The following is a 12,059-nucleotide window of genomic DNA, read 5'->3' on the forward strand; positions in this document are numbered from 1 at the left end:
ATGCTAATGAAAGTGAGCTCGCAGTTACGATCAACGAGGTTCAGTGGGAAAGAAGTCAACTCCATGACGAAACTATCTTTACACCAGTTTCTTTTAAGACCAACTTTGCTGTACTGGAGTGAAATCTGGGTTGAGTCATGATATCTAACTGATAAGTGAGGGGTATCATACCTGAGGGAGTCGGCTACGCGGTTTGTGTCAAGTAGCTGTTACTTGCATTCAGGATATAATTGACTCGAAGTCGACTGTCGACAGCCTTGAAAATCGTTTTCCGAGGTCACCCATTTTCACATCTGGCAAATCTTGGGTGTATTGATTGTTTTCTACCTTCTCGTTTCCATCGCCGTCACAACGCCTGTCTTCGTCGGCGTGATGTAAAACAAATATGAAAAGAACATGAATGTATAAGAATTATTACTGGTACAAACAGGTAGGAACGTTGGCAGGAGGATACATGAAATAAGAATACAAAAACTTGACCAAAAGTTTTCGTTCATAGATTAAAGGTCCATAATTGTAAAGACATTTGGTTCACTTTTAAATTTCCAAAGAATGTTCGTCCATTTTCCTACACGTTCACAACTATTAATTCTACAGATTTTTACTCTCTGTTTTATGTCTGGTTTACTAAAAATTCACATCATTTAATGTAAATAGCATTTGGTTGAATTCTTCATGCCTACAAAATGTTCGTGCATTTCAGTAAAATGGCGCTCCCGCTTCCAGAAGGTGGTAGTTATGCACCATCCCTTTATTTGGAAATTTATGAGAAAAAGATCGAAGGGTAACCGATGTGCAAATAACGCAGCCGGCTAGTGACCGAGATAAAATAAGGCACGCGCTTAAAAAAATCACATATTGTCATAAACCAACCAAAAATTGAAAGGTATGATGTTGATGATGCTTCTTGTTTAAAGGGGCCTAACATCTAAGGTCATCGGCCCTAGAAAGGTTTGTTGACACCTATAAAAAATATGGCATAAACAATATAGTTGTGTATCTTAGAGCTCTTTGTTACAGAATCAAATTGTGTAGTGAAGAAGCACCTGCGGAAAGCTACAAATAACTGACACCACCTTATTTTATGTGTTGCCATATTAATCATTAATAAATAAAACATAGCTTTCTGGATGCCATTGTTTCATTTGTATGCTGAAAATTATTGTTCGGAATACAGTTTGTTTAGATAACGAGAAATTAAATAATGTAGGATAACGCACATGGACGAAATATTAGTGGAGAAAAATCTCACGTATTGATGGACAAAGGTTTGGGCATTAAAGTATGTGGATGTATGTAAATGTTCAGTCTTCAGTCCGAAGGCCGGTTGGGGCCCGAACAGACGTCCTCACAGCTTTTGCCATTGCACCTGTTAAAAATAAACTAAATGCTAATATGTTTGAGTGATCGACTTAAAATATGATAACTAAAGCCCGGATTTTTATGCAATAACAGGTTAAATTGCAAACTAATTTGGTCAATAGGAAGTGTCGTTAACCCGCTCTTCCATAATGTAGCAAGAGTAACATAAATTATAGAGGTTCTGATGGGCCGTACCCCTCAAGTGTATACAAACCCCATAGCGTAATCGTTGTGAAGGTAGACTAGACTTGCTACTCGCTTCAGTAAGTTTGCATTCGAACCTATGAATGCATAAAAATCCGGGCTCTAATAATCACCATGCTCATGGCAACGTTCGCTTGCTGTTAAAACGACACGCGACCCTTATGTCCAGAGAAAAGAAACCTACTGACGACTTTAATTATAAATAGGGAAGGCCACGTTTTAGGATCAGAAGCTGCCACCTGGGGATACGTTCACTGTCCCAACTTCATGTACGAGGGCTTTCAATAAAGTACTGACAGTGCAGTCCAGACACTCGCAGGAGAGCGGATATGCGCAAATAGGATATGGGAGCGGTCAGGTGGCATTGTTGTGGGTGTGTAGTGTGCATTTGACGGGCATCCACTTGGGAGTGTTGTTGCTGTGTGGCGTTGAAGTGAAGAGTGTCAATTTCGACCACTCTAAAGCATGTTTTCAAAAGGTGATCAGCATTTGTGGATTAAAATCGAGGTTGCCCGTGGCAAAAATGCATCAGAATGTTACCAGGAATTGCGTGGAGCCTGTGTTGAGAATGCATTGCAGTATAGGTCGGTTGCACGATGGGTCAAAGCATTTAGTGCGGGTCGGAATGATATTTCGGATTTGCACCGCACAGGTCGACTGTCCATTCCTTAAGTTCAGACTGATATTGTGAGAGGTCTCTTTTCTGTAGACCAGGGCTTCTCAAACGCCCAAAATCTCACGCGTGCAAACTGAGGCGCGGAGTTCCTGTGCATAGTGCATCGGTCCCACTCGGCTCGGCTCGGACCAGCACTCCTTCTCTGGGCTACTCGGCTAAGCTCGATTCAACTCGGCCCGGATTTGGAGCTCTACAGAGCAAGTGAGGAAGTGCGAGACAGGTGGAGCGAGCGAGACAAGTGTGGAGAAAGAAAAAGGCAGCGCTATTGGTCCAAATTGAGGAGTGGGGGTCTGCACTCTGATCAACCAAGCGAAGTCGTCTTTTGCACTGGTGCATGCACTCTGAGAGGCCCTGCTGTAGACCATAGATGGACTGTCCGGGAATTATCCGTAGAGGCATCTGTACTCCGCGCAGTAGGGCGCTCCGTCGCTGTCATCGACAGAGAATGCCTTGCCAACGGTCCTCAATGGCTTCCTAACATTTAGATAAAGGCAACAGAGTTTGCAGTGACTACATTGAAGGCATGTAATGTAATTGTACTGGTTAGTTTATTAAATATTACGTTCCATCGGTATTGTCACTACGGTGTTTTATTTACAGCCCTCGTATGCGTGTACGTACGGAAGAAGAATCCACCACATGTTATAATCTGGAATAACATAACTGTGAACCGCGTTTTTGGACCATATGTATTTAATATTCCTGTTAATGGGCAGTCATACAAAGAGATCCTCCAACAAGGACTCTAACTCACGAAATAGTAGATATACCACAATCCTGTAACAAGATACAGCCCCTGTGCATTTCGTTATCAGTGTTAGAAAAAGCCTTAATTAATTGTTTCCAGACAGGTGGACTGGGCGTGGTTCGGAGACAGCACTTGCCCCATTGACCTGGACACCAAGGATCCTGACTTGTCCAATCCACAGAACAATAAAAGGCAACAGCGCTACGAAACATTGGGTGAACTGCGGGCTGCTGTGAAAGAAGTGTTGGGATTTATCTACAAAACCTCTCATCGAACGAACATAGCTTCGTATTCAGTTGTCTTACGACAAAGGTAGTGCTCCTACAAGTGTTTTGGACATATGTTGTTCAATACACTTTATACATCAATTTTTTTTGCCGGTCTGAGTGGCTCAGACGGTTGAAGGCCCCTTTTAGCCCCAACTTGGCAGGTTCGTATCCTGGCTCAGTCCGGTAGTATTTGAAGGTGCTCAAATACGTCAGCCTCTTATCGGTAGATTTACTGGCACGTTAAATAATTCCTAGGCGACTAATTTCCGGCACCTTGGCGTCTCCTAAAACCGTAAGTGTGGTTAGTGGGACGTAAAGCCAATAACATTATTATTAAATGTAATGTTTTTATTGTAGGCCTATTTATAAAATTTAAAAGGGGTAACGTGACGTCTGGCCTACCTGTACGTGTATGGTGTATGATCTCTCAACTCAAAGATCCTAGGTTCTATTCCAGGTTCATCTATGTATTTTAATTCTGGTCTGGTGAATGGAACGTGATTCGTTCAGTCTTATGAACAATTATTGCTATGATAGACAGAGAAGTCGATCAAGAAAGTCAAGTGCTACGGTTGAGGAGACTTCACACATACTATGAGACACTGGAGTACCTGCTGAAATGTGATTCTACAAATTAATACACAAAGAAGGGTGCTTAACTAGATGTACTACACAATTAGGATGTTTCAATCTTCATTTATCTGTTTAAAAATCCTTTCGTCATTTCATCACACTGGAAAATTGTGACGATCTCATCACATAATTGTTTTCAAAACATCCAAGTAAATTCATGAAGAGAAGAGTCTATTGGAATAATATACTCGAGTTTTGTCAGCTGTGATTGTTCCACAAAGGGCGTGCTAGTTTTTGTCATTAATGAGGACAGTTGACAGTTACCTTGGCCAGCACCTGTTGACAAATGATGATCTGAACGGAGCAAGCGGGTCCAAGGTTAGTTCCTCAGTGGGGAACTCGCTCCTCCATTAGATATATCTCTGTTGTTAAAGGCCAAGAGGCGGTGGCCCGGTAACAGAAGAATGTAAGTTCTTATGCTGATGTCAGCAATCATGAAACCTGCGCTTTAATAGAGAAGGTGAACCTGCAGTTACAGTGAAATAAGATTAATGCACCCTTGAAGGAAAAGCTGCTGACTACGAATTAATTTGGAGGAGAAGAGTACTTGAAGAGATGCGGTTAAAATGTTTCAATTTTCGTTTCTCAATATCCAAATCTGGCATTACAACATGCATCATTAGCTGAGTATAATACTGTTAGTGGGAAACGAATTGGAATTAAAGGACACCACTACCGAGCTCGATAGCTGCAGTCGCTTAAGTGCGGCCAGTATCCAGTATTCGGGAGATAGTAGGTTCGAACCCCACTGTCGTCAGCCCTGAAAATGGTTTTCCGTGGTTTCCCATTTTCACATCAGGCAAATGCTGGGGCTCTACCTTAATTAAGGCCACGGCCGCTTCATTCCCACTTCTAGCCCTTTCCTGGCCCATCGTCGCCGTAAAACCTATCTGTGTCGGTGCGACGTAAAGCAACTAGCAAAAAAAAAAAAAAAAAAAAAAAAAAGACGCCACTGATGTATTTTTAAGCAAGCCTCGGACCTATGGGAGTAACGGAGTCCCACTCCCATTTGACAGGCGAGGGACTCCTTGGAAACAACTTGGCGAACGAAATGGAATTCGATGGGGAGCTATCAATATTAATGGGGCTTATGGAAGAAAGAAAGTAGAACTGGCTGAGTCAGCAAAGAGGATGCATCTGGATGTGCTAGGAGTAAGTGATATTCGGGTAAGGGGAGATAACGAGGAAGAGATAGGAGATTATAAAGTGTACTTGACGGGTGTTAGAAAGGGAAGGGCAGAGTCTGGGGTAGGGCTCTTTATCAGGAATACCATTGCACGGAACATAGTTTCTGTTAGGCACGTAAATGAGCGAATGATGTGGGTAGATTTGTTAGTTGGAGGAATTAGGACTAGAATTGTGTCCGTGTATTCACCATGTGAGGGTGCAGATGAGGATGAAGTTGACAAGTTTTATGAAGCATTGAGTGACATCGTGGTCAGGGTCAACAGCAAGGATAGAATAGTACTAATGGGCGATTTCAATGCGAGAGTTGGGAATAGAACTGAAGGATACGAAAGGGTGATTGGTAAATGTGGGGAAGATATGGAAGCTAATGGGAATGGGAAGCGTTTGCTCGACTTCTGTGCTAGTATGGGTTTAGCTGTTACGAATACATTCTTCAAGCATAAGGCTATTCACCGCTACACATGGGAGGCTAGGGGTACCAGATCCATAATAGACTATATCTTAACAGACTTCGAATTCAGGAAATCTGTTAGGAATGTACGAGTTTTCCGGGGATTTTTCGATGATACAGACCACTATCTGATCTGTAGTGAACTAAGTATCTCTAGGCCTAAGGTAGAGAAAGTGAAATCTGTCTGCAAACGAATAAGGGTAGAAAATCTCCAGGACGAGGAAATTAGACAGAAGTACATGGATATGATTAGTGAGAAGTTTCGAACAGTAGACAGTAAGCAGGTTCAGGATATAGAAAGTGAATGGGTGATATACAGGGATGCTGTAGTAGAAACAGCAAGGGAATGCCTAGGAACAACTGTGTGTAAAGATGGGAAAAGGCGAACATCTTGGTGGAATGATGAAGTGAGAGCAGCTTGTAAACGTAAAAAGAAGGCTTATCAGAAATGGCTCCAAACAAGGGCCGAGGCAGACAGGGAGGTGTATGTAGATGAAAGAAACAGAGCGAAAGAAATAGTTGTTGAATCCAAAAAGAAGTCATGGGAAGATTTTGGTAATAACCTGGAAAGGCTAGGTCAAGCAGCAGGGAAACCTTTCTGGACAGTAATAAAGAATCTTAGGAAGGGAGGGAAAAAGGAAATGAACAGTGTTTTGAGTAATTCAGGTGAACTCATAATAGATCCCAGGGAATCACTGGTGGGTGGAGGGAATATTTTGAACATCTTCTCAATGTAAAAGGAAATCATCATGGTGGTGTTGCAAACATCCAAGCTCATGGGGAGGAGGAAAATGATGTTGGTGAAATTATGCTTGAGGAAGTGGAAAGGATGGTAAATAAACTCCATTGTCATAAGGAAGCAGGAATAGATGAAATTAGACCTGAAATGGTGAAGTATAGTGGGAAGGCAGGGATGAAATGGCTTCATAGAGTAGTAAAATTAGCATGGAGTGTTGGTAAGGTACCTTCAGATTGGGCAAAAGCAGTAATCGCACCTATCTATAAGCAAGGGAACAGGAAGGATTGCAACAACTATCGGGGTATCTCACTGATTAGTATACCAGGCAAAGTATTCACTGGCATCCTGGAAGAGAGGGTGCGATCAGTTGTTGAGAGGAAGCTGGATGAAAACCAGTGTGGTTTCATACCACAGAGAGGCTGTCAGGATCAGATTTTTAGTATGCGCCAGGTAATTGAAAAATGCTACGAGAGGAATAGGCAGTTGTGTTTATGTTTCGTAGATCTAGAGAAAGCATATGACAGGGTACCGAGGGAAAAGATGTTCGCCATACTGGGGGACAATGGAATTAAAGGCAGATTATTAAAAGCAATCAAATGCATTTATGTTGACAATTGGGCTTCAGTGAGAATTGATGGTAGAATGAGTTCTTGGTTCAGGGTACTTACAGGGGTTAGACAAGGCTGTAATCTTTCACCTTTGCTGTTTGTAGTTTACATGGATCATCTGCTGAAAGGTAGAAAATGGCAGGGAGGGATTCAGTTAGGTGGAAATGTAGTAAGCAGTCTGGCCTATGCAGACGACTTGGTCTTAATGGCAGATTGTGCCGAAAGCCTACAGTCTAATATCGTGGAACTTGAAAATAGGTGCAATGAGTATGGTATGAAAATTAGCCTCTCGAAGACTAAATTGATGTCAGTAGGTAAGAAATTCAACAGAATTGAATGTCAGATTGGTGATACAAATCTAGAACAGGTCGATAATTTCAAGTATTTAGGTTGTGTGTTCTCCCAGGATGGTAATATAGTAAGTGAGATTGAATCAAGGTGTAGTAAAGCTAATGCAGTGAGCTCGCAGCTGCGATCAACAGTATTCTGTAAGAAGGAAGTGAGCTCCCAGACGAAACTATCTTTACATCGGTCTGTTTTCAGACCAACTTTGCTTTACGGGAGCGAAAGCTGGGTGGACTCAGGATATCTTATTCATAAGTTAGAAGTAACAGACATGAAAGTAGCAAGAATGATTGCTGGTACAAACAGGTGGGAACAATGGCAGGAGGGTACTCGGAATGAGGAGATAAAGCCTAATTTAGGAATGAACTCGATGGATGAAGCTGTACACATAAACCGGCTTCGGTGGTGGGGTCATGTGAGGCGAATGGAGGAGGATAGGTTACCTAGGAGAATAATGGACTCTGCTATGGAGGGTAAGAGAAGTAGAGGGAGACCAAGACGACGATGGCTAGACTCGGTTCGTAACGATTTAAATATAAGAGGTATAGAACTAAATGAGGCCACAACACTAGTTGCAAATCGAGGATTGTGGCGACGTTTAGTAAATTCAGAGAGGCTTGCAGACTGAACGCTGAAAGGCATAACAGTCTATAATGATAATGTATGTATGTACTTAAAAACCTATTTGCTACCATTTTCTTCTTATTCTTCTTCTTCAGTGTACCATTTCTGGTCTCTCGAATATTAACAACTAATTTGGCAAGTTCGTATCTGTTGACAGCTGTTTCAGCAAAATATATTCTGCTGATTGAACTCCTGTCAAGTCCTTGATGTTCTCCGTCCATTCGTCCCTGATGTGTAGCAACTGACATTTTCCCTTCCTCTCAGTAAGTGCCTGATTTTTCGACATTTGTTTGTTTTTACAAATTCAAGCCCTGCATTACCTCTTTTAGGACCATTATTTTTTCTTTTTCAATCTTCTTTACGCCGCACCGATACAGAGAGGTCTTATGGAGACGATGGGATAGAAAAGGGTTAGGAGTGAAAAGAAAGCGGCCGTAGCCTAATTAAGGTACAGTCCCATCATTTTCCAGCTTTGAAAAATGGAAAATCATGGAAAACCATCTTCTAGACTGTCAACCTACTCCCGAATGCAATCTCACAGCTAAGTGACCGTAACCGCACGGCCAACTCGTTCGATGTTCAGTGGCATAATAGTTCTTGAAATAATATATGGAGTACCATGATTACGACAAGAAGCGACGAAGATAAACGGACAATCTTCCAGTGGACAGTCTTAAGAAAGATCATCGAACCTGTGAGGGATGAGAATGGCTGTAGAGGAAAGAACTAAGAAATGAATTGATTCATTGAACCAACCCAACATTGTATAAGAATAAATGAAAGGAGACTGCAATAGTAAGGACATGAGACCCACATGTCGAACCACACTCGAACCAGTGCATTCCTGCTGAGAAGACTTGAAAGAACTCGTCCACTCGGTAGACCCAGAAAACGATGGGAAGGTTAACTGCTGAAAGACCTTCGACAATTTGCGGTCCGCGATAACTGGATCCAAGCAGCACAGAATCACCGTATCTACAGGGAGATTGTAAGGTTGGCGACCGATCTTCGGAGTCATTGATTGCAGGTTTAACTAACATAACTAAAATATTATGATCCTTATGATCCTGTATGCTCGTAGGATATTAAAAGGTGCACTTACAAGGTTTTGAAGTTACTGTAATGAAGACAGTGTACAGCGGGGTTGTCAACTGTTAACCGTGAAAATTCGGAATATTGAATCACAATCTTTTTTCACATGAATTCTATAGTAAGCCTTACCTATAAATGTAAGACGCAAATATTGACCTTTCAAATTTTAATGTGTGACCCAAAGTCAGCAATAGAAATTTTACTGCAGAGCTGAGCAAAACTGTCTGGGGTGTAAAAATTGCATTACTACAGTTTGACTTATTGCGCTACCTGTGGGTCTTCTTAACAAACTAAGTTAGGTAGGAGTTCGAGTCTTCGCCACTCTATATCATGAAAACGTTGTACATTTGGTAAGAAAACTAGTGAAAGCTGTAATTATGTTCTTCTCAAATTATTTCTTAATAAAACAGTCAATAATTATTATCTCCTGAAGTATTACGCCTAGAAATATGACCTCATTTTTTTAAATGCTCAGTATCTTATACCAAATTTAGGACTGCAAAGAACTCAAAAATGAAAAATCCCGCTTTGGGCCCCTTTCCGCGCATATAACCAAAATGATATTCTGTATTGCTATTAGTGTTACGAATTGTCCGAATCCTTGGCTAAATGGTCAGCATTGAAGCCTTCGGTTCAGAGGAATCAGGGTTCGATTCCAGGTCAGGTCGGGGATTTAAATCGCATCTTATTAATACTTCTGGCTCGGAGACTGGGTGTTTGTGTTTGTGTTTGTCACAACACTCTCATCTTCATATTCAGACAACACACCAACCACCATAGAAACCACAGTGACTGTCACGGGCGTCTCGTGTTAAAGGTCACACGAACACGTGAACACCCCGGTAATCCCAAACTGTTGCAATTTACACTATATTGTATGATGAGAACGTGTTACGAAGTTTTAAGTGTCGATTCACTTTCCGTTCCCATCTGAATTACGTGTCACGCCAGCTGATGATCACAACTCCATTCTAAACTACGAAGTTGAGCGCATTGCATAGCTGGAACTTGAAGGGGCAATGCTGTGGGTATAGAGAATACTAGCGAATGTACCCGTGCTTCGCTACGGTATTCTACATTGTATTCGAATATCGAAGTAAATAGTGTACATGCAGTAAATAAGATAGTTTTAAAATTGCATGTCTCTTAGCGTTATCCGAGAAAGAGCATGGGGAGGTCCCCGTACGTTTCCAATGTAAAGTGTTTGTTACGGATTTGTGATATAACGGCAGGCTCACTTGCCTACTGGCATTCACAATCAGGTTGGGAAGTTTACATTATAATTGCAGGCCCCATTGCCTACTATGCGGACAGAATCGATTTGGGGAGTTTTCGTTAAAATGGCAGCCTCCCTTTCCTACCTCCAGACAGATTACAGTTTTTATTATAATGGCAGGCAATTACCCTACTATCACTCGAAATTGAGTTGTGCAGTTATCATTATAATGACAGGCCCCTTTTCCTACTGCCAGCCAGCGTACTGCCAGTCACACCAAGTTGGTGAGTTTCCATCAAAATAGCAGGCCAATATGCCTAATGCCAGTAACATTTTAGATGAGTACATTTCTTTATAATGGCGGGCACCCTTGCCTACTGCCAAACACAATCGGGTAGGGGAGTTTTAAACAAAACTGCATGCTCACTTACCTTCTGCAAGTCAAATCGAGAAGGGAACTATTCATTACAATTGTAGGCCTTCCTTACTAATGACAGTTACACAGGAGTTGGAGAAGGAACCCTTTCCTACTGCCAATTCAAAGTCGGTGTGGGGAGTACTGATTACAATAGCAGACCGACCCTTTCTCGATCGCTAAATCGACATCAGTGAATATATATAGATCGACATACGAAAGTATATGCGTGTTTACAATATTGAAGACCTTCATTTACAGATTAACTGCTACTAAACGTACGTCATATCGACAAAGGATTATACCATAAGACACGCCGGATTTAGTGGCCTAAATGGCTGGTCCAATGATATGTCATCTATTCTTGGGTCAGATTTAGAAACGTGGAACAGGGTAAAGGTTTTGTAAGATCATCTCACATTACATTACTTTTCGGATAATAATGTGACAGCTACATACGTAGCATTTGGCTCACATATGGCTACTGAGTGGGCCAATTTTCGTGAAGAGTTTGATGATTCTGTATTTCATATAAGTAATTGAAAGTATGAATTATGCATGTGAAAATTCCAAATTGACTTAACATCGATTAATAGAGAAAAATCAAACGTAAAAGGGATACAGATACGGCATAAAGTCATAAGACCAAGGTTGTAGATCATTCCAAATTGAACGGAGATTGTGCAATCCGTTACGTGATAGGAATTTCCGAAGGTCTGCACCATCATTAAAATTGCCTGCATATTTCGATATTCTTCGGGGATAAAAAATGAAAAATTTAATGATATAGGATTTTTCATTCGTTACAGGCTAAAACGTATAATTTTGTCAAATTTCAATTATCTTCTTATTCTTCTGGCAGATTATGCCACAATGTGGATTTTGGGCGAGGCGGGTAAAAATTAGGACTTTCAGGAAATAAAAAATTATGGAGATTGTTATTATTACCCCTTAAACGGAAAGCTGTACGAAAATTTCGCCAAAATAGTCAGTGTAGAGGTACACAGTCGTTACGATTTGATTTATATAGATAAGGAATCTGCTCCATGTAAAACACCTTTTGGGCTATGTCCGCTGGACTTAACCTGCAAAAGTGACCATTCATGATATCTCCCTTATTAATCCTCCTGACGAAAAAATGCACATGAAAAAAAAGGTTTAGAGGTGGAATTCCATCAGGTTTGGTCGATTTCCAGTCAGGTTGGTCTTGTTCTGTATATATTGTGGAAGAGTAAAATCACCATTTCGGTTCCTTATAAACCGCCAGTCCATTCCGGAACATGAAATGTTATTTACGTTTAAAACCTACCTTTGGACAGGTGGATGCTAAATATAAATTTTGTTTCGAATGTCTTCAGTAGTTTTCAAGTTGTAAGGAATACGCTTTACACGCACCCGCTCGTGAGTTAAGTCCGATGGGACTTGTACAGAAAAACGGTCCTTTAATGATATCTCCCTTATTGATCCTCGTATCGAAATGATGCACATG

This window comes from Anabrus simplex, chromosome 5, assembly GCF_040414725.1.
Source record: "Anabrus simplex isolate iqAnaSimp1 chromosome 5, ASM4041472v1, whole genome shotgun sequence".
Classification (NCBI taxonomy): domain Eukaryota; kingdom Metazoa; phylum Arthropoda; class Insecta; order Orthoptera; family Tettigoniidae; genus Anabrus; species Anabrus simplex.